Below are 6990 nucleotides of genomic sequence, written 5' to 3'. Positions count from 1 at the left end.
CCTCGAGAGAAGGGCCTGGGCAGGAGTTCGGAAGGAGGAGGCGAGGTGCCGGGGCGGAGGGGTAGGAGGGACGAAGGGAAAGTGAAAGGAGGGGAGAGGGAAATAGAGTTATGGAAAGGGACGGATAAAGAGGGAGTGTAAGGAGAGGGGGGAAGGAACGAAGGGAAAGTTGGGGAGGAAGAAGGATGGGCAAAGGAGGAGGAAGGGGAGGGAAGGGTAAAGGGAAGGTAGGAAGGATGAAGGCAGGAGGAAGGAGGAAGGGGAAGGAGGGAAGTAGCGAAGGGAGGAGGCAAGGGGAGGGGGGGGGGTGACAGAGGGGGAGGTAGGAGGATGGAGTTGAAGGATAGAGGGAGAAAGAGAAGGTAGAAAGAATATCAAAGGAATAACTTGATGTCTTGGGAAGGATAGGAATAAGGACGGGGGATGGGAGAAGGAGGAGGATGGAGAAGGGAAATGGTGTTGCAGACTGTATCATGCAAGAGGGAGGGGGAAGAGAAGTTAAATGGGGACGAAAAGGTAGGAAAGGGGTTGAGGGGGATAAAGAAAGCGGGAGATGGGGAGGAGAGGGGATAATGGGATTGGGGGAAGGGTAATGGGGGAGGGGGACGTCTCGAAGGAACCTTATCTGACACCTCCAGTTCTGACATGTCCTTGGCAGGCGGCAGAATGAGGCGCTGGTTCCATATTCCTTCATGGTTTTCTCGATTTTATTCATTGTGGTTTGGATGAGGAGTTTCATTGAAATGTGTGTGTGTGTGTGTGTGTGTGTGTGTGTGTGTGTGTGTGTGTGTGTGTGTGTGTGTGTGTGTATTATTATTATTGAATTAACACACACACATATATGTAAAGAAAGAGAGAGAGAGAGAGAGAGAGAGAGAGAGAGAGAGAGAGAGAGAGAGAGAGAGAGAGAGAGAGAGAGAGAGAGAGAGAGAGAGAGAGAGCAGACATACATTTTCAAAAAAATACCAGCAAAAGATGCAAAGAGAGACTGTGAAACACTGGAACATCTATTTTTGAAATCGATTATCATGACTGACAAGCAATCTCTTTCCAGTTCAGTTGTTTATGGAAGTGAATCACATAATGGCGTTTGGGAAGCTCGTGGAATTCTTGAGTGAAATTTGTTTTAGAAAAGTATTCAGTGCAAGAAGAAAATGCATTTTGAAATCCGGATGCCCATGCAAAAATACGTATAAACACACACACATACATACACACGCTCGCTCTCGTTAACCACTTTAATTTGTAAACTGTTAGCAAGGATAGTTAGGAAACAATGTGTTGAGAAACACAACAGGATGTCAAGCAATTTTGTTTTAGTGAGGGTTGGCTATATGCTGAAAATCTGTTTTTATAGGTGGATCTTGAATAATAGCGCGTTTGATAAGGTGTCACATACTAGAATGTATGGAAATTATAACGCGTGGAAAAAATACTTGAATAAATGAAAAACTTAATTCATGGAAGACAAATGAGCACTGTATTTAGAGGAAACAGGGAAACGAGTAACCAGCAGAGTACCTCAAGGGTCAATGTTGGCGCCGATTATGTTTACTATTTTCATCAATGATTTAAGGCCAAACTTAAGCCTAGGTCCCTGTATGAATATGCTTACAATGGACACAAAACTACAACTTTGACGACATCTCATGCCCATGCCTCCAGAGGGACACCGAGATCTTATTCATGTGGAGCTCGACTTAGATCATAGAATTCAACACAAATAAATGTGCATGTAGCCAGGTTCGAGGAAAGTCAGAATCGATCCCTAAACAATCGAAGAGACAGTATTAAACAGAAGAGAAGGAAAAGGAAATAGAAAGACTCACAACCAACGACTTAAGCCCATTCATGACCCATAAAATGCTAAGGCTGATAGCAAGCATGAAGAAGGCATTCACATATACGGACTAAGACATGATAAAGAAGCACATTACAGCCATCATAAGATCTACTTTAGAGATGGGCGCAGTGGTATGGTACCTAAGCTTTAAAAAGGATATTGATAAACTGAAAAGACTGCAAAGAAGAGTCACAACATGGGCCCCAGCTTTAATAAATATGAACTTTGAGGATTGACTACAGAAAAAAATATGTTTTTTATGAGTTATTTAAATATTTCAAGAAATGGCTGGCTGGACTAGACTTCAATGTATCGGTGATGCACACCGATCGATACTATTGTATTGGTATCGGTATCGCCTAAGCTACTCAATACTTCGTTTGATCAGAATCGCTAGTGTTTTTCTCATAGACATTCCCCAGACTTTGTCTCCAGTCCTCAGGTACCAATGCGCCGGCCGGGGCACGAACCCTCGAACTGTGAACTGTGTGTCGTTACAGTTTTTGAGTCCGATGTTCTAAATATTCGGCCACTGCGCCACCATATATATATATATGTGTGTGTGTGTGTGTGTGTATATATGAATATATATATATATATATATATATATATATATATATATATATATATATATATATATATATATATATATATATATATATATATATATATATATAGAGAGAGAGAGAGAGAGAGAGAGAGAGAGAGAGAGAGAGAGAGAGAAGGGAGAGAGATGCACATCTATATACATAATGTGTAAATATATATAATTCTCCCTTTATCTTTTTCTCCCACTCTGTCATTGTTTGCAGTACATCAAAACATGCAAATCAAATATCTCCATATCACTTTCGATACTTTTTACAAGAAAGTATTGGCGATATATGTACTGGTATGGATGTCGCTTCAACTATCTCCCTCCCTGATCGAGCTCAGTCGCCACAGCTGTGCCCTCGCCTCCGTCCTTCGCCGGCCGCTCCTTCCGACCCTTCCGGGACTCATCTGTACGCGAGTCCGGGCAGTCTCGGAGGAGCGCTCGGAAAATATGTGTCACCACCAGCTGACACATGTCGTTCGAGTCTGCATCCGTCGGCACAGGCCTGGCTCCCATAACAGGCATAGCCCGGGCGAGGCCCAGCTTCGTATATCTGACTTACCCTTATCCTTAACATCCTTGTGCTCACTGCTGGAATGTGGCGACCATCACGCCGCTCCCTAAAGTCAACTTCCCACTATTTGATATCCATCCTGAACTCCATTCTAAAGGGCTTGGATAGACCTGACGCCATGGCGACTTTAGTGATTATGGCTTCAAGAGGCGTTTGCCTTCGTGGTCGCCTTCACGCAGCTGTGCCACCTGGGCTGCCGCCCGTCCATCCTCTAATTCGTGGCGGATTTCCTGACCGGGCGCCATCACAGGGTGTCCTACCGCAGCGCGCTTTCGGATTACGACAAAGTCACCTGCGTTGTACCACAAGGCCCGTCCCTCGGGGGAAGTATGAACATAGGCGACCTTACACTCGCCGAAATCATCGGTATACGCAATGAAATCACCCTCCGCGCCCAAGCGAAACGCTCTTGGCGATGAATGTGAGCGACTGAGGGCGAGCCCCGACCCAGCTAAAGGTGAACTAATCCTCTATGCCCCAAAGCGCCCCTCACATACCCAGACCCACGTTGTGACGAGGCTTCGCTTCCCGCTGTGGATGTGAAACTTCGGGAGTCTGCTTTAGGGCTCTGATATTTTCAACGATATATTTTAATACATAAATATTTGAATTGATTATATTAGTGCTGTAATATATATATTTTTAACAAACATGGTGTTGATCATTGAATTTTAATTCTTTAAATGTCACATGCACTGCACATGTTTTCAAAATAAAACTTTTTAATTTGTAAATCAAATTTAATATATTTCATGATAATGATTATAATTAATGATTAAAATTTCATCATATTTCAAGATAATGATTATAATTTTTATCATTATTGCTCATATATATGTACACACACACACAAGTATATATATATAAATATATATATATATATATATATATATATATATATATATATATATATATATATATATATATATATATATATATATATATGTATGTATATATGAATGCGTGTGTATGTGTATTTGTTTTTTATGTGATTGTGTGCGCGTTTGTATAGTTACATATGGTTCATATGGATGAATAGGTACTTAGACAAACAGAGATTTTATCTATAACCAGACACTTTTCTCTTTACAATGAGTGAAATTAATTTCGACCGAAATAGAATATGTTGTCTCTATGTCGGAGTGTATGAGTATGTGCCAGTGTGTTTTTGATGTCTGACAGGCTGACGCGCCCAAAGCAGTTTACCTGCAAAGTCCATGCGTCACGGGTACAGCCTTTGTTTTTCTGTATAAACCGATTTTGTTAAAAGGCTTTGGTTCAAGAGTTCCGGCTGGTATTGTTGTCAGGCAGAGCTGGGCCAAAGGAATAGATAACTGGGTAATATTACATTACAAACTATATATATATATATATATATATATATATATATATATATATATATATATATATATATATATATATATATATATATATATATATATGCATTTTGTATATGTTTATATATATATAATATAAATATATATATATATATATATATATATATATATATATATATATATATATATATGTATATATATATATATATATATATATATATATATATATATATATATATATATATATTCACGGACGGATCTGTGGATCCCATAGACCACACTGCAGGCGCCGGCTTCGCAGCAAGGGATGCCACAGCGTCCATCAGGGTCACTGACAATGCCTCATCGCTCCAAGTAGAAACAGTTGCGATCATGGTGGCCCTGGCCCACGCATCCCTAAGGGAAGGACATGCACATAGACTCTAGATCAGCCACTGACTGTCTACAGCATGGCATGCCCAGCGACATTTGTCTCCTGACCTCTGTCCTCACCGTAGCACAGAGGATCCTTGATCAGGGTAGAAGAATAATCATTAACTGGGTCCCAAGCCACTTATTACCATATTACCGAATTACCGGGTCTTACCTATATCTTATTGATATAGATATTTATAATACTTAGCACCCGGAGATTCTGAAAACGTTAACGTAATGTTCAACTGGCACAGACTGCCATGAACTCACGCACGGAATTTCCAGATGTTATCCTGCAGACTCCATCGACGTTGCTTTCAAATGGCATATTCTTTTCCTCTCAGTTGTGCCTCGATCTTGGTCAGTTACGGCCGTGCTTATGTTGGTATCTCCAAGTAAGAAGAGATCCGATAACGCACTGTAGAGGAAACAAGCATGGTCAATTTATTTATTCTAAATTTCATTAGAGGAAGATATCCATTTCCGCAAGGGAACCATTAACCCACGGTCATATTTTACCCTAGTATATAAGGAAATTTCCGTAGTAGACATCGCTTGCATATAATACATGAATTTTCTACATGTAGTTTTATAAATGAGGTAAGCTCGATATAACCCTGAAATATGCATATAAGAGTAAGAGAGATTATTACTTACATGCATCATCATTTGTAATTACTGCACTGGAAATATATTAATTTCTTCTCAATGAAAACATCATTGACCTCCAGTCACATAACTTTAATTTGTAATAATCATTTAATTTTCCCAGAGTTGTCCAGCCCGGAAGCTGACTGAGACTCGTCCTCCTTCTGTTTGCCCGTCTTAGTTACCTGGGCTGCGCTTATCGTAGTAACCAGTAAGACGAGATTTGGGTCATGCAAACAGGAATAATCACATCTATTGTTTATTCATTTCATTATCATTACTTTCTGTAGCTACCAGTCTTAGCTATCACGGCTGAGCTCATTGTTTTTCCAATAAAACGAAATTCGGAAAATGCAATCAAAAACAAACCGCTGTTTGGTAACTCATTCATTGTCATCAATTTTTCTTGCGATTTTCATGAAAGAAAAATCTTTCTATATCGTGCTGACATAGGAATATCATAATACTTATCTTATTATTTATGATATATCTTTACGTGGACTCACTCTCCTTGGTTGATTTATGACCCCATTTTATCATTTTTTAACTTACTCTTTTGAATCTGCTTGGTTACTCATTCACTATCATCAATTTTTCTTGCGATTTTCTTAAGAAAAAAATCTTTCTATATCGTGTTGACATAAGAATATAATTTAAGGAATAATACTTCTCTTATATTTTCTGATATATCTTTACATAGACTCACTCTGCTTGGTTGATTTATGACCCCATTTTATCAGTTTTTAACTTACTCTTTTGAATCCATATATTAACAAAGAATTTTCGCATGTGTCATTCACGCCTACTTCCACAGATGTTGCAGTACCTGTGATCGCCCAGTCATTCGCCTACCGCACTTCCTCATGTACTGGCCGCGATACTGCAATTGCACTGATGTGTTGCTACAGAATCACGCAAGCTACATCAACATTTGTTTATCAATATCTTTGTGAATAACTTCTTAATTTCTTTTGCTCCATATGAGATGACTTTATCTCAAGTAATATTCTATGATTTTACGTTATTCATAGATAACTGATGATGATATAATATACTTACTAATTTATTATTATTATTATTTTTTTTTTTGGTCTACGCATATTTCAACACTTGGTGGCACATTATTTTATCTCTACCATATATCACTGATACTGGATAAAAATTCTAACATAGAAATTTTGTTAAAACTATATAAATGAGTGAATATTGAAAGAAATCTTATTTTCACAATAATCCTACTCCACCTGCACCCCTACTTGCTATGCCCTTCTATTTCGGTATATGAAAAACGCTGCAGAAAGGCATTTCAGCCAGGTGAGTCAATCTTGCAAGCCTTACGCACCCATCTTGAGGCCCATCTGTACTGTGCAACCACATGGTACCTGAATGTCAATCGAGTTGTTGCTCCGGTGTTCCCGTCTTCCCATTCCGATTCTCCCGGAGCTCGCTGATCACGGATTCCAGATTTTCTGTTAAGTATTGTTTCCTAACTGTACTTAGTATACTTAGCAAGTCGAGGACGACTTGGGTAGCGTGGTAGAGCGATATCAAGGCATAGATACTGATATTAAATACTTTG

Source organism: Penaeus vannamei, chromosome 5 (assembly GCF_042767895.1).
Source record: "Penaeus vannamei isolate JL-2024 chromosome 5, ASM4276789v1, whole genome shotgun sequence".
In the NCBI taxonomy this organism is placed as follows: domain Eukaryota; kingdom Metazoa; phylum Arthropoda; class Malacostraca; order Decapoda; family Penaeidae; genus Penaeus; species Penaeus vannamei.
Note: the sequence above shows the minus strand (reverse complement) of the source record.